Raw genomic sequence first — 26,188 nt, forward strand, 5'->3', positions numbered from 1 at the left:
ATTTTTTTTCTGACTGCGGTTTCAAAACCATGCACCAGAATCCACTTCTTTCAACTCAGTAATACATTTTGGATGTGTACCTAGAGTTTAAAGCAGAAAAAAACGGAACTTTTAGAATTTTCATTTTTTGACCAAAACGACAGCCCGGGGGTTATAAACATGTTGATATGGTTGTGATTTTTTTTCTGACTGCGGTTTCAAAACCATGCACCAGAATCCACTTCTTTCAACTCAGTAATACATTTTGGATGTGTACCTAGAGTTTAAAGCAGAAAAAACGGAACTTTTAGAATTTTCATTTTTTGACCAAAACGACAGCCCCGGGGGTTATTAACATGTTGATATGGTTGTGATTTTTTTTCTGACTGCGGTTTCAAAACCATGCACCAGAATCCACTTCTTTCAACTCAGTAATACATTTTGGATGTGTACCTAGAGTTTAAAGCAGAAAAAAACGGAACTTTTAGAATTTTCATTTTTTGACCAAAACGACAGCCCCGGGGGTTATAAACATGTTGATATGGTTGTGATTTTTTTTCTGACTGCGGTTTCAAAACCATGCACCAGAATCCACTTCTTTCAACTCAGTAATACATTTTGGATGTGTACCTAGAGTTTAAAGCAGAAAAAACGGAACTTTTAGAATTTTCATTTTTTGACCAAAACAACAGCCCCGGGGGTTATTAACATGTTGATATGGTTGTGATTTTTTTTCTGACTGCGGTTTCAAAACCATGCACCAGAATCCACTTCTTTCAACTCAGTAATACATTTTGGATGTGTACCTAGAGTTTAAAGCAGAAAAAACGGAACTTTTAGAATTTTCATTTTTTGACCAAAATGACAGCCCCGGGGGTTATAAACATGTTGATATGGATGTGATTTTTTTTCTGACTGCGGTTTCAAAACCATGCACCAGAATCCACTTCTTTCAACTCAGTAATACATTTTGGATGTGTACCTAGAGTTTAAAGCAGAAAAAACGGAACTTTTAGAATTTTCATTTTTTGACCAAAACGACAGCCCCGGGGGTTATAAACATGTTGATATGGTTGTGATTTTTTTTCTGACTGCGGTTTCAAAACCATGCACCAGAATCCACTTCTTTCAACTCAGTAATACATTTTGGATGTGTACCTAGAGTTTAAAGCAGAAAAAACGGAACTTTTAGAATTTTCATTTTTTGACCAAAACAACAGCCCCGGGGGTTATAAACATGTTGATATGGTTGTGATTTTTTTTCTGACTGCGGTTTCAAAACCATGCACCAGAATCCACTTCTTTCAACTCAGTAATACATTTTGGATGTGTACCTAGAGTTTAAAGCAGAAAAAACGGAACTTTTAGAATTTTCATTTTTTGACCAAAACGACAGCCCCGGGGGTTATTAACATGTTGATATGGTTGTGATTTTTTTTCTGACTGCGGTTTCAAAACCATGCACCAGAATCCACTTCTTTCAACTCAGTAATACATTTTGGATGTGTACCTAGAGTTTAAAGCAGAAAAAAACGGAACTTTTAGAATTTTCATTTTTTGACCAAAACGACAGCCCCGGGGGTTATAAACATGTTGATATGGTTGTGATTTTTTTTCTGACTGCGGTTTCAAAACCATGCACCAGAATCCACTTCTTTCAACTCAGTTATACATTTTGGATGTGTACCTAGAGTTTAAAGCAGAAAAAACGGAACTTTTAGAATTTTCATTTTTTGACCAAAACGACAGCCCCGGGGGTTATAAACATGTTGATATGGATGTGATTTTTTTTATGACTGCGGTTTCAAAACCATGCACCAGAATCCACTTCTTTCAACTCAGTAATACATTTTGGATGTGTACCTAGAGTTTAAAGCAGAAAAAACAGAACTTTTAGAATTTTCATTTTTTGACCAAAACGACAGCCCCGGGGGTTATTAACATGTTGATATGGTTGTGATTTTTTTTCTGACTGCGGTTTCAAACCATGCACCAGAATCCACTTCTTTCAACTCAGTAATACATTTTGGATGTGTACCTAGAGTTTAAAGCAGAAAAAACGGAACTTTTAGAATTTTCATTTTTTGACCAAAACAACAGCCCCGGGGGTTATAAACATGTTGATATATTTGTGATTTTTTTTCTGACTGCGGTCTCAAAACCATGCACCAGAATCCACTTCTTTCAACTCAGTAATACATTTTGGTTGTGTACCTAGAGTTTAAATCAGAAAAAACTGAACTTTTAGAATTTTCATTTTTTGACCAAAACGACAGCCCCGGTGGTTATTAACATGTTGATATGGTTGTGATTTTTTTTCTGACTGCGGTTTCAAAACCATGCACCAGAATCCACATCTTTCAACTCAGTAATACATTTTGGATGTGTACCTAGAGATTAAAGCAGAAAAAAACGGAACTTTTAGAATTTTCATTTTTTGACCAAAACGACAGCCCCGGGGGTTATAAACATGTTGATATGGTTGTGATTTTTTTTCTGACTGCGGTTTTAAAACCATGCACCAGAATCCACTTCTTTCAACTCAATAATACATTTTGAATGTGTACCTAGAGTTTAAAGCAGAAAAAGCGGAACTTTTAGAATTTTCATTTTTTGACCAAAACATGTTGATATGGTTGTGATTTTTTTTCTGACTGCGGTTTCAAAACCATGCACCAGAATCCACTTCTTTCAACTCAGTAATACATTTTGGATGTGTACCTAGAGTTTAAAGCAGAAAAAACGGAACTTTTAGAATTTTCATTTTTTGACCAAAACGACAGCCCCGGGGGGTTATTAACATGTTGATATGGTTGTGATTTTTTTTCTGACTGCGGTTTCAAAACCATGCACCAGAATCCACTTCTTTCAACTCAGTAATACATTTTGGATGTGTACCTAGAGTTTAAAGCAGAAAAAAACGGAACTTTTAGAATTTTCATTTTTTGACCAAAACGACAGCCCGGGGGTTATAAACATGTTGATATGGTTGTGATTTTTTTTCTGACTGCGGTTTCAAAACCATGCACCAGAATCCACTTCTTTCAACTCAGTAATACATTTTGGATGTGTACCTAGAGTTTAAAGCAGAAAAAACGGAACTTTTAGAATTTTCATTTTTTGACCAAAACGACAGCCCCGGGGGTTATTAACATGTTGATATGGTTGTGATTTTTTTTCTGACTGCGGTTTCAAAACCATGCACCAGAATCCACTTCTTTCAACTCAGTAATACATTTTGGATGTGTACCTAGAGTTTAAAGCAGAAAAAAACGGAACTTTTAGAATTTTCATTTTTTGACCAAAACGACAGCCCGGGGGTTATAAACATGTTGATATGGTTGTGATTTTTTTTCTGACTGCGGTTTCAAAACCATGCACCAGAATCCACTTCTTTCAACTCAGTAATACATTTTGGATGTGTACCTAGAGTTTAAAGCAGAAAAAACAGAACTTTTAGAATTTTCATTTTTTGACCAAAACGACAGCCCCGGGGGTTATAAACATGTTGATATGGTTGTGATTTTTTTTCTGACTGCGGTTTCAAAACCATGCACCAGAATCCACTTCTTTCAACTCAGTAATACATTTTGGATGTGTACCTAGAGTTTAAAGCAGAAAAAACGGAACTTTTAGAATTTTCATTTTTTGACCAAAACAACAGCCCCGGGGGTTATTAACATGTTGATATGGTTGTGATTTTTTTTCTGACTGCGGTTTCAAAACCATGCACCAGAATCCACTTCTTTCAACTCAGTAATACATTTTGGATGTGTACCTAGAGTTTAAAGCAGAAAAAACGGAACTTTTAGAATTTTCATTTTTTGACCAAAATGACAGCCCCAAAACGGAACTTTTAGAATTTTCATTTTTTGACCAAAACGACAGCCCCGGGGGTTATAAACATGTTGATATGGTTGTGATTTTTTTTTCTGACTGCGGTTTCAAAACCATGCACCAGAATCCACTTCTTTCAACTCAGTAATACATTTTGGATGTGTACCTAGAGTTTAAAGCAGAAAAAACGGAACTTTTAGAATTTTCATTTTTTGACCAAAACAACAGCCCCGGGGGTTATAAACATGTTGATATGGTTGTGATTTTTTTTCTGACTGCGGTTTCAAAACCATGCACCAGAATCCACTTCTTTCAACTCAGTAATACATTTTGGATGTGTACCTAGAGTTTAAAGCAGAAAAAACGGAACTTTTAGAATTTTCATTTTTTGACCAAAACGACAGCCCCGGGGGTTATTATCATGATGATATGGTTGTGATTTTTTTTCTGACTGCGGTTTCAAAACCATGCACCAGAATCCACTTCTTTCAACTCAGTAATACATTTTGGATGTGTACCTAGAGTTTAAAGCAGAAAAAACGGAACTTTTAGAATTTTCATTTTTTGACCAAAACGACAGCCCCGGGGGTTATTAATATGTTGATATGGTTGTGATTTTTTTTCTGACTGCAGTTTCAAAACCATGCACCAGAATCCACTTCTTTCAACTCAGTAATACATTTTGGATGTGTACCTAGAGTTTAAAGCAGAAAAAACGGAACTTTTAGAATTTTCATTTTTTGACCAAAACGACAGCCCCGGGGGTTATAAACATGTTGATATGGTTGTGATTTTTTTTCTGACTGCGGTTTCAAAACCATGCACCAGAATCCACTTCTTTCAACTCAGTAATACATTTTGGATGTGTACCTAGAGTTTAAAGCAGAAAAAACGGAACTTTTAGAATTTTCATTTTTTGACCAAAACAACAGCCCCGGGGGTTATTAACATGTTGATATGGTTGTGATTTTTTTTCTGACTGCGGTTTCAAACCATGCACCAGAATCCACTTCTTTCAACTCAGTAATACATTTTGGATGTGTACCTAGAGTTTAAAGCCCCGGGGGTTATTAACATGTTGATATGGTTGTGATTTTTTTTCTGACTGCGGTTTCAAACCATGCACCAGAATCCACTTCTTTCAACTCAGTAATACATTTTGGATGTGTACCTAGAGTTTAAAGCAGAAAAAACGGAACTTTTAGAATTTTCATTTTTTGACCAAAACAACAGCCCCGGGGGTTATAAACATGTTGATATATTTGTGATTTTTTTTCTGACTGCGGTTTCAAAACCATGCACCAGAATCCACTTCTTTCAACTCAGTAATACATTTTGGTTGTGTACCTAGAGTTTAAAGCAGAAAAAACTGAACTTTTAGAATTTTCATTTTTTGACCAAAACGACAGCCCCGGTGGTTATTAACATGTTGATATGGTTGTGATTTTTTTTCTGACTGCGGTTTCAAAACCATGCACCAGAATCCACATCTTTCAACTCAGTAATACATTTTGGATGTGTACCTAGAGATTAAAGCAGAAAAAAACGGAACTTTTAGAATTTTCATTTTTTGACCAAAACGACAGCCCCGGGGGTTATAAACATGTTGATATGGTTGTGATTTTTTTTCTGACTGCGGTTTTAAAACCATGCACCAGAATCCACTTCTTTCAACTCAATAATACATTTTGAATGTGTACCTAGAGTTTAAAGCAGAAAAAGCGGAACTTTTAGAATTTTCATTTTTTGACCAAAACATGTTGATATGGTTGTGATTTTTTTTCTGACTGCGGTTTCAAAACCATGCACCAGAATCCACTTCTTTCAACTCAGTAATACATTTTGGATGTGTACCTAGAGTTTAAAGCAGAAAAAACTGAACTTTTAGAATTTTCATTTTTTGACCAAAACGACAGCCCCGGGGGTTATAAACATGTTGATATGGTTGTGATTTTTTTTCTGACTGCGGTTTCAAAACCATGCACCAGAATCCACTTCTTTCAACTCAGTAATACATTTTGGATGTGTACCTAGAGTTTAAAGCAGAAAAAACTGAACTTTTAGAATTTTCATTTTTTGACCAAAACGACAGCCCCGGTGGTTATTAACATGTTGATATGGTTGTGATTTTTTTTCTGACTGCGGTTTCAAAACCATGCACCAGAATCCACATCTTTCAACTCAGTAATACATTTTGGATGTGTACCTAGAGATTAAAGCAGAAAAAAACGGAACTTTTAGAATTTTCATTTTTTGACCAAAACGACAGCCCCGGGGGTTATAAACATGTTGATATGGTTGTGATTTTTTTTCTGACTGCGGTTTTAAAACCATGCACCAGAATCCACTTCTTTCAACTCAATAATACATTTTGAATGTGTACCTAGAGTTTAAAGCAGAAAAAGCGGAACTTTTAGAATTTTCATTTTTTGACCAAAACATGTTGATATGGTTGTGATTTTTTTTCTGACTGCGGTTTCAAAACCATGCACCAGAATCCACTTCTTTCAACTCAGTAATACATTTTGGATGTGTACCTAGAGTTTAAAGCAGAAAAAACGGAACTTTTAGAATTTTCATTTTTTGACCAAAACGACAGCCCCGGGGGTTATTATCATGTTGATATGGTTGTGATTTTTTTTCTGACTGCGGTTTCAAAACCATGCACCAGAATCCACTTCTTTCAACTCAGTAATACATTTTGGATGTGTACCTAGAGTTTAAAGCAGAAAAAAACGAAACTTTTAGAATTTTCATTTTTTGACCAAAACGACAGCCCGGGGGTTATAAACATGTTGATATGGTTGTGATTTTTTTTCTGACTGCGGTTTCAAAACCATGCACCAGAATCCACTTCTTTCAACTCAGTAATACATTTTGGATGTGTACCTAGAGTTTAAAGCAGAAAAAACGGAACTTTTAGAATTTTCATTTTTTGACCAAAACGACAGCCCCGGGGGTTATAAACATGTTGATATGGTTGTGATTTTTTTTCTGACTGCGGTTTCAAAACCATGCACCAGAATCCACTTCTTTCAACTCAGTAATACATTTTGGATGTGTACCTAGAGTTTAAAGCAGAAAAAACGGAACTTTTAGAATTTTCATTTTTTGACCAAAACGACAGCCCCGGGGGTTATAAACATGTTGATATGGTTGTGATTTTTTTTCTGACTGCGGTTTCAAACCATGCACCAGAATCCACTTCTTTCAACTCAGTTATACATTTTGGATGTGTACCTAGAGTTTAAAGCAGAAAAAACGGAACTTTTAGATTTTCATTTTTTGACCAAAACGACAGCCCCGGGGGTTATAAACATGTTGATATGGATGTGATTTTTTTTCTGACTGCGGTTTCAAAACCATGCACCAGAATCCACTTCTTTCAACTCAGTAATACATTTTGGATGTGTACCTAGAGTTTAAAGCAGAAAAAACGGAACTTTTAGAATTTTCATTTTTTGACCAAAACGACAGCCCCGGGGGTTATAAACATGTTGATATGGTTGTGATTTTTTTTCTGACTGCGGTTTCAAAACCATGCACCAGAATCCACTTCTTTCAACTCAGTAATACATTTCGGATGTGTACCTAGAGTTTAAAGCAGAAAAAACTGAACTTTTAGAATTTTCATATTTTGACCAAAACGACAGCCCCGGGGGTTATAAACATGTTGATATGGTTGTGATTTTTTTTCTGACTGTGGTTTTAAAACCATGCACCAGAATCCACTTCTTTCAACTCAGTAATACATTTTGGATGTGTACCTAGAGTTTAAAGCAGAAAAAACTGAACTTTTAGAATTTTCATTTTTTGACCAAAACGACAGCCCCGGGGGTTATAAACATGTTGATATGGATGTGATTTTTTTTCTGACTGCGGTTTCAAAACCATGCACCAGAATCCACTTCTTTCAACTCAGTAATACATTTTGGATGTGTACCTAGAGTTTAAAGCAGAAAAAACGGAACTTTTAGAATTTTCATTTTTTTGACCAAAACGACAGCCCCGGGGGTTATTAATATGTTGATATGGTTGTGATTTTTTTTCTGACTGCAGTTTCAAAACCATGCACCAGAATCCACTTCTTTCAACTCAGTAATACATTTTGGATGTGTACCTAGAGTTTAAAGCAGAAAAAACGGAACTTTTAGAATTTTCATTTTTTGACCAAAACGACAGCCCCGGTGGTTATTAACATGTTGATATGGTTGTGATTTTTTTTCTGACTGCGGTTTCAAAACCATGCACCAGAATCCACATCTTTCAACTCAGTAATACATTTTGGATGTGTACCTAGAGATTAAAGCAGAAAAAAACGGAACTTTTAGAATTTTCATTTTTTGACCAAAACGACAGCCCCGGGGGTTATAAACATGTTGATATGGTTGTGATTTTTTTTCTGACTGCGGTTTTAAAACCATGCACCAGAATCCACTTCTTTCAACTCAATAATACATTTTGAATGTGTACCTAGAGTTTAAAGCAGAAAAAGCGGAACTTTTAGAATTTTCATTTTTTGACCAAAACATGTTGATATGGTTGTGATTTTTTTTCTGACTGCGGTTTCAAAACCATGCACCAGAATCCACTTCTTTCAACTCAGTAATACATTTTGGATGTGTACCTAGAGTTTAAAGCAGAAAAAACGGAACTTTTAGAATTTTCATTTTTTGACCAAAACGACAGCCCCGGGGGTTATTAACATGTTGATATGGTTGTGATTTTTTTTCTGACTGCGGTTTCAAAACCATGCACCAGAATCCACTTCTTTCAACTCAGTAATACATTTTGGATGTGTACCTAGAGTTTAAAGCAGAAAAAAACGGAACTTTTAGAATTTTCATTTTTTGACCAAAACGACAGCCCGGGGGTTATAAACATGTTGATATGGTTGTGATTTTTTTTCTGACTGCGGTTTCAAAACCATGCACCAGAATCCACTTCTTTCAACTCAGTAATACATTTTGGATGTGTACCTAGAGTTTAAAGCAGAAAAAACGGAACTTTTAGAATTTTCATTTTTTGACCAAAACGACAGCCCCGGGGGTTATTAACATGTTGATATGGTTGTGATTTTTTTTCTGACTGCGGTTTCAAAACCATGCACCAGAATCCACTTCTTTCAACTCAGTAATACATTTTGGATGTGTACCTAGAGTTTAAAGCAGAAAAAAACGGAACTTTTAGAATTTTCATTTTTTGACCAAAACGACAGCCCGGGGGTTATAAACATGTTGATATGGTTGTGATTTTTTTTCTGACTGCGGTTTCAAAACCATGCACCAGAATCCACTTCTTTCAACTCAGTAATACATTTTGGATGTGTACCTAGAGTTTAAAGCAGAAAAAACAGAACTTTTAGAATTTTCATTTTTTGACCAAAACGACAGCCCCGGGGGTTATTAACATGTTGATATGGTTGTGATTTTTTTTCTGACTGCGGTTTCAAACCATGCACCAGAATCCACTTCTTTCAACTCAGTAATACATTTTGGATGTGTACCTAGAGTTTAAAGCAGAAAAAACTGAACTTTTAGAATTTTCATTTTTTGACCAAAACGACAGCCCCGGGGGTTATAAACATGTTGATATGGTTGTGATTTTTTTTCTGACTGCGGTTTCAAAACCATGCACCAGAATCCACTTCTTTCAACTCAGTAATACATTTTGGATGTGTACCTAGAGTTTAAAGCAGAAAAAACGGAACTTTTAGAATTTTCATTTTTTGACCAAAACAACAGCCCCGGGGGTTATTAACATGTTGATATGGTTGTGATTTTTTTTCTGACTGCGGTTTCAAAACCATGCACCAGAATCCACTTCTTTCAACTCAGTAATACATTTTGGATGTGTACCTAGAGTTTAAAGCAGAAAAAACGGAACTTTTAGAATTTTCATTTTTTGACCAAAACGACAGCCCCGGGGGTTATAAACATGTTGATATGGATGTGATTTTTTTTCTGACTGCGGTTTCAAAACCATGCACCAGAATCCACTTCTTTCAACTCAGTAATACATTTTGGATGTGTACCTAGAGTTTAAAGCAGAAAAAACGGAACTTTTAGAATTTTCATTTTTTGACCAAAACGACAGCCCCGGGGGTTATAAACATGTTGATATGGTTGTGATTTTTTTTCTGACTGCGGTTTCAAAACCATGCACCAGAATCCACTTCTTTCAACTCAGTAATACATTTTGGATGTGTACCTAGAGTTTAAAGCAGAAAAAACGGAACTTTTAGAATTTTCATTTTTTGACCAAAACAACAGCCCCGGGGGTTATAAACATGTTGATATGGTTGTGATTTTTTTTCTGACTGCGGTTTCAAAACCATGCACCAGAATCCACTTCTTTCAACTCAGTAATACATTTTGGATGTGTACCTAGAGTTTAAAGCAGAAAAAACGGAACTTTTAGAATTTTCATTTTTTGACCAAAACGACAGCCCCGGGGGTTATTATCATGATGATATGGTTGTGATTTTTTTTCTGACTGCGGTTTCAAAACCATGCACCAGAATCCACTTCTTTCAACTCAGTAATACATTTTGGATGTGTACCTAGAGTTTAAAGCAGAAAAAACGGAACTTTTAGAATTTTCATTTTTTGACCAAAACGACAGCCCCGGGGGTTATTAATATGTTGATATGGTTGTGATTTTTTTTCTGACTGCAGTTTCAAAACCATGCACCAGAATCCACTTCTTTCAACTCAGTAATACATTTTGGATGTGTACCTAGAGTTTAAAGCAGAAAAAACGGAACTTTTAGAATTTTCATTTTTTGACCAAAACGACAGCCCCGGGGGTTATAAACATGTTGATATGGTTGTGATTTTTTTTCTGACTGCGGTTTCAAAACCATGCACCAGAATCCACTTCTTTCAACTCAGTAATACATTTTGGATGTGTACCTAGAGTTTAAAGCAGAAAAAACGGAACTTTTAGAATTTTCATTTTTTGACCAAAACAACAGCCCCGGGGGTTATTAACATGTTGATATGGTTGTGATTTTTTTTCTGACTGCGGTTTCAAACCATGCACCAGAATCCACTTCTTTCAACTCAGTAATACATTTTGGATGTGTACCTAGAGTTTAAAGCAGAAAAAACGGAACTTTTAGAATTTTCATTTTTTGACCAAAACAACAGCCCCGGGGGTTATAAACATGTTGATATATTTGTGATTTTTTTTCTGACTGCGGTTTCAAAACCATGCACCAGAATCCACTTCTTTCAACTCAGTAATACATTTTGGTTGTGTACCTAGAGTTTAAAGCAGAAAAAACTGAACTTTTAGAATTTTCATTTTTTGACCAAAACGACAGCCCCGGTGGTTATTAACATGTTGATATGGTTGTGATTTTTTTTCTGACTGCGGTTTCAAAACCATGCACCAGAATCCACATCTTTCAACTCAGTTATACATTTTGGATGTGTACCTAGAGTATAAAGCAGAAAAAACGGAACTTTTAGAATTTTCATTTTTTGACCAAAACGACAGCCCCGGGGATTATAAACATGTTGATATGGTTGTGATTTTTTTTCTGACTGCGGTTTCAAAACCATGCACCAGAATCCACTTCTTTCAACTCAGTAATACATTTTGGATGTGTACCTAGAGTTTAAAGCAGAAAAAACTGAACTTTTAGAATTTTCATTTTTTGACCAAAACGACAGCCCCGGTGGTTATTAACATGTTGATATGGTTGTGATTTTTTTTCTGACTGCGGTTTCAAAACCATGCACCAGAATCCACATCTTTCAACTCAGTAATACATTTTGGATGTGTACCTAGAGATTAAAGCAGAAAAAAACGGAACTTTTAGAATTTTCATTTTTTGACCAAAACGACAGCCCCGGGGGTTATAAACATGTTGATATGGTTGTGATTTTTTTTCTGACTGCGGTTTTAAAACCATGCACCAGAATCCACTTCTTTCAACTCAATAATACATTTTGAATGTGTACCTAGAGTTTAAAGCAGAAAAAGCGGAACTTTTAGAATTTTCATTTTTTGACCAAAACATGTTGATATGGTTGTGATTTTTTTTCTGACTGCGGTTTCAAAACCATGCACCAGAATCCACTTCTTTCAACTTAGTAATACATTTTGGATGTGTACCTAGAGTTTAAAGCAGAAAAAACGGAACTTTTAGAATTTTCATTTTTTGACCAAAACGACAGCCCGGGGGTTATAAACATGTTGATATGGTTGTGATTTTTTTTCTGACTGCGGTTTCAAAACCATGCACCAGAATCCACTTCTTTCAACTCAGTTATACATTTTGGATGTGTACCTAGAGTATAAAGCAGAAAAAACGGAACTTTTAGAATTTTCATTTTTTGACCAAAACGACAGCCCCGGGGGTTATAAACATGTTGATATGGTTGTGATTTTTTTTCTGACTGCGGTTTCAAAACCATGCACCAGAATCCACTTCTTTCAACTCAGTAATACATTTTGGATGTGTACCTAGAGTTTAAAGCAGAAAAAACGGAACTTTTAGAATTTTCATTTTTTGACCAAAACGACAGCCCCGGGGGTTATAAACATGTTGATATGGTTGTGATTTTTTTTCTGACTGCGGTTTCAAAACCATGCACCAGAATCCACTTCTTTCAACTCAGTAATACATTTTGGATGTGTACCTAGAGTTTAAAGCAGAAAAAACGGAACTTTTAGAATTTTCATTTTTTGACCAAAACGACAGCCCCGGGGGTTATAAACATGTTGATATGGTTGTGATTTTTTTTCTGACTGCGGTTTCAAACCATGCACCAGAATCCACTTCTTTCAACTCAGTTATACATTTTGGATGTGTACCTAGAGTTTAAAGCAGAAAAAACGGAACTTTTAGATTTTCATTTTTTGACCAAAACGACAGCCCCGGGGGTTATAAACATGTTGATATGGATGTGATTTTTTTTCTGACTGCGGTTTCAAAACCATGCACCAGAATCCACTTCTTTCAACTCAGTAATACATTTTGGATGTGTACCTAGAGTTTAAAGCAGAAAAAACGGAACTTTTAGAATTTTCATTTTTTGACCAAAACGACAGCCCCGGGGGTTATAAACATGTTGATATGGTTGTGATTTTTTTTCTGACTGCGGTTTCAAAACCATGCACCAGAATCCACTTCTTTCAACTCAGTAATACATTTCGGATGTGTACCTAGAGTTTAAAGCAGAAAAAACTGAACTTTTAGAATTTTCATATTTTGACCAAAACGACAGCCCCGGGGGTTATAAACATGTTGATATGGTTGTGATTTTTTTTCTGACTGCGGTTTCAAAACCATGCACCAGAATCCACTTTTTTCAACTCAGTAATACATTTTGGATGTGTACCTAGAGTTTAAAGCAGAAAAAACGGAACTTTTAGAATTTTCATTTTTTGACCAAAACGACAGCCCCGGGGGTTATTATCATGTTGATATGGTTGTGATTTTTTTTCTGACTGCGGTTTCAAAACCATGCACCAGAATCCACTTCTTTCAACTCAGTAATACATTTTGGATGTGTACCTAGAGTTTAAAGCAGAAAAAACGGAACTTTTAGAATTTTCATTTTTTGACCAAAACGACAGCCCCGGGGGTTATAAACATGTTGATATGGTTGTGATTTTTTTTCTGACTGCGGTTTCAAAACCATGCACCAGAATCCACTTCTTTCAACTCAGTAATACATTTTGGATGTGTACCTAGAGTTTAAAGCAGAAAAAACGGAACTTTTAGAATTTTCATTTTTTGACCAAAACGACAGCCCCGGGGGTTATAAACATGTTGATATGGTTGTGATTTTTTTTCTGACTGCGGTTTCAAACCATGCACCAGAATCCACTTCTTTCAACTCAGTTATACATTTTGGATGTGTACCTAGAGTTTAAAGCAGAAAAAACGGAACTTTTAGATTTTCATTTTTTGACCAAAACGACAGCCCCGGGGGTTATAAACATGTTGATATGGATGTGATTTTTTTTCTGACTGCGGTTTCAAAACCATGCACCAGAATCCACTTCTTTCAACTCAGTAATACATTTTGGATGTGTACCTAGAGTTTAAAGCAGAAAAAACGGAACTTTTAGAATTTTCATTTTTTGACCAAAACGACAGCCCCGGGGGTTATAAACATGTTGATATGGTTGTGATTTTTTTTCTGACTGCGGTTTCAAAACCATGCACCAGAATCCACTTCTTTCAACTCAGTAATACATTTCGGATGTGTACCTAGAGTTTAAAGCAGAAAAAACTGAACTTTTAGAATTTTCATATTTTGACCAAAACGACAGCCCCGGGGGTTATAAACATGTTGATATGGTTGTGATTTTTTTTTTGACTGTGGTTTTAAAACCATGCACCAGAATCCACTTCTTTCAACTCAGTAATACATTTTGGATGTGTACCTAGAGTTTAAAGCAGAAAAAACTGAACTTTTAGAATTTTCATTTTTTGACCAAAACGACAGCCCCGGGGGTTATAAACATGTTGATATGGATGTGATTTTTTTTCTGACTGCGGTTTCAAAACCATGCACCAGAATCCACTTCTTTCAACTCAGTAATACATTTTGGATGTGTACCTAGAGTTTAAAGCAGAAAAAACGGAACTTTTAGAATTTTCATTTTTTGACCAAAACGACAGCCCCGGGGGTTATTAATATGTTGATATGGTTGTGATTTTTTTTCTGACTGCAGTTTCAAAACCATGCACCAGAATCCACTTCTTTCAACTCAGTAATACATTTTGGATGTGTACCTAGAGTTTAAAGCAGAAAAAACGGAACTTTTAGAATTTTCATTTTTTGACCAAAACGACAGCCCCGGGGGTTATAAACATGTTGATATGGTTGTGATTTTTTTTCTGACTGCGGTTTCAAAACCATGCACCAGAATCCACTTCTTTCAACTCAGTAATACATTTTGGATGTGTACCTAGAGTTTAAAGCAGAAAAAACGGAACTTTTAGAATTTTCATTTTTTGACCAAAACAACAGCCCCGGGGGTTATTAACATGTTGATATGGTTGTGATTTTTTTTCTGACTGCGGTTTCAAAACCATGCACCAGAATCCACTTCTTTCAACTCAGTAATACATTTTGGATGTGTACCTAGAGTTTAAAGCAGAAAAAACGGAACTTTTAGAATTTTCATTTTTTGACCAAAACGACAGCCCCGGGGGTTATAAACATGTTGATATGGATGTGATTTTTTTTCTGACTGCGGTTTCAAAACCATGCACCAGAATCCACTTCTTTCAAATCAGTAATACATTTTGGATGTGTACCTAGAGTTTAAAGCAGAAAAAACGGAACTTTAAGAATTTTCATTTTTTGACCAAAACGACAGCCCCGGGGGTTATAAACATGTTGATATGGTTGTGATTTTTTTTCTGACTGCGGTTTCAAAACCATGCACCAGAATCCACTTCTTTCAACTCAGTAATACATTTTGGATGTGTACCTAGAGTTTAAAGCAGAAAAAAACGGAACTTTTAGAATTTTCATTTTTTGACCAAAACGACAGCCCCGGGGGTTATAAACATGTTGATATGGTTGTGATTTTTTTTCTGACTGCGGTTTCAAAACCATGCACCAGAATCCACTTCTTTCAACTCAGTTATACATTTTGGATGTGTACCTAGAGTTTAAAGCAGAAAAAACGGAACTTTTAGAATTTTCATTTTTTGACCAAAACGACAGCCCCGGGGGTTATAAACATGTTGATATGGATGTGATTTTTTTTATGACTGCGGTTTCAAAACCATGCACCAGAATCCACTTCTTTCAACTCAGTAATACATTTTGGATGTGTACCTAGAGTTTAAAGCAGAAAAAACGGAACTTTTAGAATTTTCATTTTTTGACCAAAACGACAGCCCCGGGGGTTATAAACATGTTGATATGGTTGTGATTTTTTTTCTGACTGCGGTTTCAAAACCATGCACCAGAATCCACTTCTTTCAACTCAGTAATACATTTTGGATGTGTACCTAGAGTTTAAAGCAGAAAAAACGGAACTTTTAGAATTTTCATTTTTTGACCAAAACGACAGCCCCGGGGGTTATTAACATGTTGATATGGTTGTGATTTTTTTTCTGACTGCGGTTTCAAAACCATGCACCAGAATCCACTTCTTTCAACTCAGTAATACATTTTGGATGTGTACCTAGAGTTTAAAGCAGAAAAAAACGGAACTTTTAGAATTTTCATTTTTTGACCAAAACGACAGCCCCGGGGGTTATAAACATGTTGATATGGTTGTGATTTTTTTTCTGACTGCGGTTTCAAAACCATGCACCAGAATCCACTTCTTTCAACTCAGTTATACATTTTGGATGTGTACCTAGAGTTTAAAGCAGAAAAAACGGAACTTTTAGAATTTTCATTTTTTGACCAAAACGACAGCCCCGGGGGTTATAAACATGTTGATATGGATGTGATTTTTTTTATGACTGCGGTTTCAAAACCATGCACCAGAATCCACTTCTTTCAACTCAGTAATACATTTTGGATGTGTACCTAGAGTTTAAAGCAGAAAAAACAGAACTTTTAGAATTTTCATTTTTTGACCAAAACGACAGCCCCGGGGGTTATTAACATGTTGATATGGTTGTGATTTTTTTTCTGACTGCGGTTTCAAAACCATGCACCAGAATCCACTTCTTTCAAATCAGTAATACATTTTGGATGTGTACCTAGAGTTTAAAGCAGAAAAAACGGAACTTTAAGAATTTTCATTTTTTGACCAAAACGACAGCCCCGGGGGTTATAAACATGTTGATATGGTTGTGATTTTTTTTCTGACTGCGGTTTCAAAACCATGCACCAGAATCCACTTCTTTCAACTCAGTAATACATTTTGGATGTGTACCTAGAGTTTAAAGCAGAAAAAAACGGAACTTTTAGAATTTTCATTTTTTGACCAAAACGACAGCCCCGGGGGTTATAAACATGTTGATATGGTTGTGATTTTTTTTCTGACTGCGGTTTCAAAACCATGCACCAGAATCCACTTCTTTCAACTCAGTTATACATTTTGGATGTGTACCTAGAGTTTAAAGCAGAAAAAACGGAACTTTTAGAATTTTCATTTTTTGACCAAAACGACAGCCCCGGGGATTATAAACATGTTGATATGGATGTGATTTTTTTTATGACTGCGGTTTCAAAACCATGCACCAGAATCCACTTCTTTCAACTCAGTAATACATTTTGGATGTGTACCTAGAGTTTAAAGCAGAAAAAACGGAACTTTTAGAATTTTCATTTTTTGACCAAAACGACAGCCCCGGGGGTTATAAACATGTTGATATGGTTGTGATTTTTTTTCTGACTGCGGTTTCAAAACCATGCACCAGAATCCACTTCTTTCAACTCAGTAATACATTTTGGATGTGTACCTAGAGTTTAAAGCAGAAAAAACGGAACTTTTAGAATTTTCATTTTTTGACCAAAACGACAGCCCCGGGGGTTATTAACATGTTGATATGGTTGTGATTTTTTTTCTGACTGCGGTTTCAAAACCATGCACCAGAATCCACTTCTTTCAACTCAGTAATACATTTTGGATGTGTACCTAGAGTTTAAAGCAGAAAAAAACGGAACTTTTAGAATTTTCATTTTTTGACCAAAACGACAGCCCCGGGGGTTATAAACATGTTGATATGGTTGTGATTTTTTTTCTGACTGCGGTTTTAAAACCATGCACCAGAATCCACTTCTTTCAACTCAGTTATACATTTTGGATGTGTACCTAGAGTTTAAAGCAGAAAAAACGGAACTTTTAGAATTTTCATTTTTTGACCAAAACGACAGCCCCGGGGGTTATAAACATGTTGATATGGATGTGATTTTTTTTATGACTGCGGTTTCAAAACCATGCACCAGAATCCACTTCTTTCAACTCAGTAATACATTTTGGATGTGTACCTAGAGTTTAAAGCAGAAAAAACAGAACTTTTAGAATTTTTATTTTTTGACCAAAACGACAGCCCCGGGGGTTATTAACATGTTGATATGGTTGTGATTTTTTTTCTGACTGCGGTTTCAAACCATGCACCAGAATCCACTTCTTTCAACTCAGTAATACATTTTGGATGTGTACCTAGAGTTTAAAGCAGAAAAAACGGAACTTTTAGAATTTTCATTTTTTGACCAAAACGACAGCCCCGGGGGTTATAAACATGTTGATATGGATGTGATTTTTTTTATGACTGCGGTTTCAAAACCATGCACCAGAATCCACTTCTTTCAACTCAGTAATACATTTTGGATGTGTACCTAGAGTTTAAAGCAGAAAAAACAGAACTTTTAGAATTTTCATTTTTTGACCAAAACGACAGCCCCGGGGGTTATTAACATGTTGATATGGTTGTGATTTTTTTTCTGACTGCGGTTTCAAACCATGCACCAGAATCCACTTCTTTCAACTCAGTAATACATTTTGGATGTGTACCTAGAGTTTAAAGCAGAAAAAACGGAACTTTAAGAATTTTCATTTTTTGACCAAAACGACAGCCCCGGGGGTTATAAACATGTTGATATGGTTGTGATTTTTTTTCTGACTGCGGTTTCAAAACCATGCACCAGAATCCACTTCTTTCAACTCAGTAATACATTTTGGATGTGTACCTAGAGTTTAAAGCAGAAAAAAACGGAACTTTTAGAATTTTCATTTTTTGACCAAAACGACAGCCCCGGGGGTTATAAACATGTTGATATGGTTGTGATTTTTTTTCTGACTGCGGTTTCAAAACCATGCACCAGAATCCACTTCTTTCAACTCAGTTATACATTTTGGATGTGTACCTAGAGTTTAAAGCAGAAAAAACGGAACTTTTAGAATTTTCATTTTTTGACCAAAACGACAGCCCCGGGGGTTATAAACATGTTGATATGGTTGTGATTTTTTTTCTGACTGCAGTTTCAAAACCATGCACCAGAATCCACTTCTTTCAACTCAGTAATACATTTTGGATGTGTACCTAGAGTTTAAAGCAGAAAAAACGGAACTTTTAGAATTTTCATTTTTTGACCAAAACGACAGCCCCGGGGGTTATTAACATGTTGATATGGTTGTGATTTTTTTTCTGACTGCGGTTTCAAAACCATGCACCAGAATCCACTTCTTTCAACTCAGTAATACATTTTGGATGTGTACCTAGAGTTTAAAGCAGAAAAAAACGGAACTTTTAGAATTTTCATTTTTTGACCAAAACGACAGCCCCGGGGGTTATAAACATGTTGATATGGTTGTGATTTTTTTTCTGACTGCGGTTTCAAAACCATGCACCAGAATCCACTTCTTTCAACTCAGTTATACATTTTGGATGTGTACCTAGAGTTTAAAGCAGAAAAAACGGAACTTTTAGAATTTTCATTTTTTGACCAAAACGACAGCCCCGGGGGTTATAAACATGTTGATATGGATGTGATTTTTTTTATGACTGCGGTTTCAAAACCATGCACCAGAATCCACTTCTTTCAACTCAGTAATACATTTTGGATGTGTACCTAGAGTTTAAAGCAGAAAAAACAGAACTTTTAGAATTTTCATTTTTTGACCAAAACGACAGCCCCGGGGGTTATTAACATGTTGATATGGTTGTGATTTTTTTTCTGACTGCGGTTTCAAACCATGCACCAGAATCCACTTCTTTCAACTCAGTAATACATTTTGGATGTGTACCTAGAGTTTAAAGCAGAAAAAACGGAACTTTTAGAATTTTCATTTTTTGACCAAAACGACAGCCCCGGTGGTTATTAACATGTTGATATGGTTGTGATTTTTTTTCTGACTGCGGTTTCAAAACCATGCACCAGAATCCACATCTTTCAACTCAGTAATACATTTTGGATGTGTACCTAGAGATTAAAGCAGAAAAAAACGGAACTTTTAGAATTTTCATTTTTTGACCAAAACGACAGCCCCGGGGGTTATAAACATGTTGATATGGTTGTGATTTTTTTTCTGACTGCGGTTTTAAAACCATGCACCAGAATCCACTTCTTTCAACTCAATAATACATTTTGAATGTGTACCTAGAGTTTAAAGCAGAAAAAGCGGAACTTTTAGAATTTTCATTTTTTGACCAAAACATGTTGATATGGTTGTGATTTTTTTTCTGACTGCGGTTTCAAAACCATGCACCAGAATCCACTTCTTTCAACTCAGTAATACATTTTGGATGTGTACCTAGAGTTTAAAGCAGAAAAAACGGAACTTTTAGAATTTTCATTTTTTGACCAAAACGACAGCCCCGGGGGTTATTAACATGTTGATATGGTTGTGATTTTTTTTCTGACTGCGGTTTCAAAACCATGCACCAGAATCCACTTCTTTCAACTCAGTAATACATTTTGGATGTGTACCTAGAGTTTAAAGCAGAAAAAAACGGAACTTTTAGAATTTTCATTTTTTGACCAAAACGACAGCCCGGGGGTTATAAACATGTTGATATGGTTGTGATTTTTTTTCTGACTGCGGTTTCAAAACCATGCACCAGAATCCACTTCTTTCAACTCAGTAATACATTTTGGATGTGTACCTAGAGTTTAAAGCAGAAAAAACGGAACTTTTAGAATTTTCATTTTTTGACCAAAACGACAGCCCCGGGGGTTATTAACATGTTGATATGGTTGTGATTTTTTTTCTGACTGCGGTTTCAAAACCATGCACCAGAATCCACTTCTTTCAACTCAGTAATACATTTTGGATGTGTACCTAGAGTTTAAAGCAGAAAAAAACGGAACTTTTAGAATTTTCATTTTTTGACCAAAACGACAGCCCGGGGGTTATAAACATGTTGATATGGTTGTGATTTTTTTTCTGACTGCGGTTTCAAAACCATGCACCAGAATCCACTTCTTTCAACTCAGTAATACATTTTGGATGTGTACCTAGAGTTTAAAGCAGAAAAAACAGAACTTTTAGAATTTTCATTTTTTGACCAAAACGACAGCCCCGGGGGTTATTAACATGTTGATATGGTTGTGATTTTTTTTCTGACTGCGGTTTCAAACCATGCACCAGAATCCACTTCTTTCAACTCAGTAATACATTTTGGATGTGTACCTAGAGTTTAAAGCAGAAAAAACTGAACTTTTAGAATTTTCATTTTTTGACCAAAACGACAGCCCCGGGGGTTATAAACATGTTGATATGGTTGTGATTTTTTTTCTGACTGCGGTTTCAAAACCATGCACCAGAATCCACTTCTTTCAACTCAGTAATACATTTTGGATGTGTACCTAGAGTTTAAAGCAGAAAAAACGGAACTTTTAGAATTTTCATTTTTTGACCAAAACAACAGCCCCGGGGGTTATTAACATGTTGATATGGTTGTGATTTTTTTTCTGACTGCGGTTTCAAAACCATGCACCAGAATCCACTTCTTTCAACTCAGTAATACATTTTGGATGTGTACCTAGAGTTTAAAGCAGAAAAAACGGAACTTTTAGAATTTTCATTTTTTGACCAAAATGACAGCCCCGGGGGTTATAAACATGTTGATATGGATGTGATTTTTTTTCTGACTGCGGTTTCAAAACCATGCACCAGAATCCACTTCTTTCAACTCAGTAATACATTTTGGATGTGTACCTAGAGTTTAAAGCAGAAAAAACGGAACTTTTAGAATTTTCATTTTTTGACCAAAACGACAGCCCCGGGGGTTATAAACATGTTGATATGGTTGTGATTTTTTTTCTGACTGCGGTTTCAAAACCATGCACCAGAATCCACTTCTTTCAACTCAGTAATACATTTTGGATGTGTACCTAGAGTTTAAAGCAGAAAAAACGGAACTTTTAGAATTTTCATTTTTTGACCAAAACAACAGCCCCGGGGGTTATAAACATGTTGATATGGTTGTGATTTTTTTTCTGACTGCGGTTTCAAAACCATGCACCAGAATCCACTTCTTTCAACTCAGTAATACATTTTGGATGTGTACCTAGAGTTTAAAGCAGAAAAAACGGAACTTTTAGAATTTTCATTTTTTGACCAAAACGACAGCCCCGGGGGTTATTATCATGATGATATGGTTGTGATTTTTTTTCTGACTGCGGTTTCAAAACCATGCACCAGAATCCACTTCTTTCAACTCAGTAATACATTTTGGATGTGTACCTAGAGTTTAAAGCAGAAAAAACGGAACTTTTAGAATTTTCATTTTTTGACCAAAACGACAGCCCCGGGGGTTATTAATATGTTGATATGGTTGTGATTTTTTTTCTGACTGCAGTTTCAAAACCATGCACCAGAATCCACTTCTTTCAACTCAGTAATACATTTTGGATGTGTACCTAGAGTTTAAAGCAGAAAAAACGGAACTTTTAGAATTTTCATTTTTTGACCAAAACGACAGCCCCGGGGGTTATAAACATGTTGATATGGTTGTGATTTTTTTTCTGACTGCGGTTTCAAAACCATGCACCAGAATCCACTTCTTTCAACTCAGTAATACATTTTGGATGTGTACCTAGAGTTTAAAGCAGAAAAAACGGAACTTTTAGAATTTTCATTTTTTGACCAAAACAACAGCCCCGGGGGTTATTAACATGTTGATATGGTTGTGATTTTTTTTCTGACTGCGGTTTCAAACCATGCACCAGAATCCACTTCTTTCAACTCAGTAATACATTTTGGATGTGTACCTAGAGTTTAAAGCAGAAAAAACGGAACTTTTAGAATTTTCATTTTTTGACCAAAACAACAGCCCCGGGGGTTATAAACATGTTGATATATTTGTGATTTTTTTTCTGACTGCGGTTTCAAAACCATGCACCAGAATCCACTTCTTTCAACTCAGTAATACATTTTGGTTGTGTACCTAGAGTTTAAAGCAGAAAAAACTGAACTTTTAGAATTTTCATTTTTTGACCAAAACGACAGCCCCGGTGGTTATTAACATGTTGATATGGTTGTGATTTTTTTTCTGACTGCGGTTTCAAAACCATGCACCAGAATCCACATCTTTCAACTCAGTAATACATTTTGGATGTGTACCTAGAGATTAAAGCAGAAAAAAACGGAACTTTTAGAATTTTCATTTTTTGACCAAAACGACAGCCCCGGGGGTTATAAACATGTTGATATGGTTGTGATTTTTTTTCTGACTGCGGTTTTAAAACCATGCACCAGAATCCACTTCTTTCAACTCAATAATACATTTTGAATGTGTACCTAGAGTTTAAAGCAGAAAAAGCGGAACTTTTAGAATTTTCATTTTTTGACCAAAACATGTTGATATGGTTGTGATTTTTTTTCTGACTGCGGTTTCAAAACCATGCACCAGAATCCACTTCTTTCAACTCAGTAATACATTTTGGATGTGTACCTAGAGTTTAAAGCAGAAAAAACTGAACTTTTAGAATTTTCATTTTTTGACCAAAACGACAGCCCCGGGGGTTATAAACATGTTGATATGGTTGTGATTTTTTTTCTGACTGCGGTTTCAAAACCATGCACCAGAATCCACTTCTTTCAACTCAGTAATACATTTTGGATGTGTACCTAGAGTTTAAAGCAGAAAAAAACGGAACTTTTAGAATTTTCATTTTTTGACCAAAACGACAGCCCGGGGGTTATAAACATGTTGATATGGTTGTGATTTTTTTTCTGACTGCGGTTTCAAAACCATGCACCAGAATCCACTTCTTTCAACTCAGTTATACATTTTGGATGTGTACCTAGAGTATAAAGCAGAAAAAACGGAACTTTTAGAATTTTCATTTTTTGACCAAAACGACAGCCCCGGGGGTTATAAACATGTTGATATGGTTGTGATTTTTTTTCTGACTGCGGTTTCAAAACCATGCACCAGAATCCACTTCTTTCAACTCAGTAATACATTTTGGATGTGTACCTAGAGTTTAAAGCAGAAAAAACGGAACTTTTAGAATTTTCATTTTTTGACCAAAACGACAGCCCCGGGGGTTATAAACATGTTGATATGGTTGTGATTTTTTTTCTGACTGCGGTTTCAAAACCATGCACCAGAATCCACTTCTTTCAACTCAGTAATACATTTTGGATGTGTACCTAGAGTTTAAAGCAGAAAAAACGGAACTTTTAGAATTTTCATTTTTTGACCAAAACGACAGCCCCGGGGGTTATAAACATGTTGATATGGTTGTGATTTTTTTTCTGACTGCGGTTTCAAACCATGCACCAGAATCCACTTCTTTCAACTCAGTTATACATTTTGGATGTGTACCTAGAGTTTAAAGCAGAAAAAACGGAACTTTTAGATTTTCATTTTTTGACCAAAACGACAGCCCCGGGGGTTATAAACATGTTGATATGGATGTGATTTTTTTTCTGACTGCGGTTTCAAAACCATGCACCAGAATCCACTTCTTTCAACTCAGTAATACATTTTGGATGTGTACCTAGAGTTTAAAGCAGAAAAAACGGAACTTTTAGAATTTTCATTTTTTGACCAAAACGACAGCCCCGGGGGTTATAAACATGTTGATATGGTTGTGATTTTTTTTCTGACTGCGGTTTCAAAACCATGCACCAGAATCCACTTCTTTCAACTCAGTAATACATTTTGGATGTGTACCTAGAGTTTAAAGCAGAAAAAACGGAACTTTTAGAATTTTCATTTTTTGACCAAAACGACAGCCCCGGGGGTTATTAATATGTTGATATGGTTGTGATTTTTTTTCTGACTGCAGTTTCAAAACCATGCACCAGAATCCACTTCTTTCAACTCAGTAATACATTTTGGATGTGTACCTAGAGTTTAAAGCAGAAAAAACGGAACTTTTAGAATTTTCATTTTTTGACCAAAACGACAGCCCCGGGGGTTATAAACATGTTGATATGGTTGTGATTTTTTTTCTGACTGCGGTTTCAAAACCATGCACCAGAATCCACTTCTTTCAACTCAGTAATACATTTTGGATGTGTACCTAGAGTTTAAAGCAGAAAAAACGGAACTTTTAGAATTTTCATTTTTTGACCAAAACAACAGCCCCGGGGGTTATTAACATGTTGATATGGTTGTGATTTTTTTTCTGACTGCGGTTTCAAACCATGCACCAGAATCCACTTCTTTCAACTCAGTAATACATTTTGGATGTGTACCTAGAGTTTAAAGCAGAAAAAACGGAACTTTTAGAATTTTCATTTTTTGACCAAAACAACAGCCCCGGGGGTTATAAACATGTTGATATATTTGTGATTTTTTTTCTGACTGCGGTTTCAAAACCATGCACCAGAATCCACTTCTTTCAACTCAGTAATACATTTTGGTTGTGTACCTAGAGTTTAAAGCAGAAAAAACTGAACTTTTAGAATTTTCATTTTTTGACCAAAACGACAGCCCCGGTGGTTATTAACATGTTGATATGGTTGTGATTTTTTTTCTGACTGCGGTTTCAAAACCATGCACCAGAATCCACATCTTTCAACTCAGTAATACATTTTGGATGTGTACCTAGAGATTAAAGCAGAAAAAAACGGAACTTTTAGAATTTTCATTTTTTGACCAAAACGACAGCCCCGGGGGTTATAAACATGTTGATATGGTTGTGATTTTTTTCTGACTGCGGTTTTAAAACCATGCACCAGAATCCACTTCTTTCAACTCAATAATACATTTTGAATGTGTACCTAGAGTTTAAAGCAGAAAAAGCGGAACTTTTAGAATTTTCATTTTTTGACCAAAACATGTTGATATGGTTGTGATTTTTTTTCTGACTGCGGTTTCAAAACCATGCACCAGAATCCACTTCTTTCAACTCAGTAATACATTTTGGATGTGTACCTAGAGTTTAAAGCAGAAAAAACTGAACTTTTAGAATTTTCATTTTTTGACCAAAACGACAGCCCCGGGGGTTATAAACATGTTGATATGGTTGTGATTTTTTTTCTGACTGCGGTTTTAAAACCATGCACCAGAATCCACTTCTTTCAACTCAATAATACATTTTGAATGTGTACCTAGAGTTTAAAGCAGAAAAAGCGGAACTTTTAGAATTTTCATTTTTTGACCAAAACATGTTGATATGGTTGTGATTTTTTTTCTGACTGCGGTTTCAAAACCATGCACCAGAATCCACTTCTTTCAACTCAGTAATACATTTTGGATGTGTACCTAGAGTTTAAAGCAGAAAAAACGGAACTTTTAGAATTTTCATTTTTTGACCAAAACGACAGCCCCGGGGGTTATTATCATGTTGATATGGTTGTGATTTTTTTTCTGACTGCGGTTTCAAAACCATGCACCAGAATCCACTTCTTTCAACTCAGTAATACATTTTGGATGTGTACCTAGAGTTTAAAGCAGAAAAAAACGGAACTTTTAGAATTTTCATTTTTTGACCAAAACGACAGCCCGGGGGTTATAAACATGTTG

This window comes from Crinia signifera, chromosome 6 (genome assembly GCF_055691185.1).
Source record: "Crinia signifera chromosome 6, ASM5569118v1, whole genome shotgun sequence".
In the NCBI taxonomy this organism is placed as follows: Eukaryota; Metazoa; Chordata; class Amphibia; order Anura; family Myobatrachidae; genus Crinia; species Crinia signifera.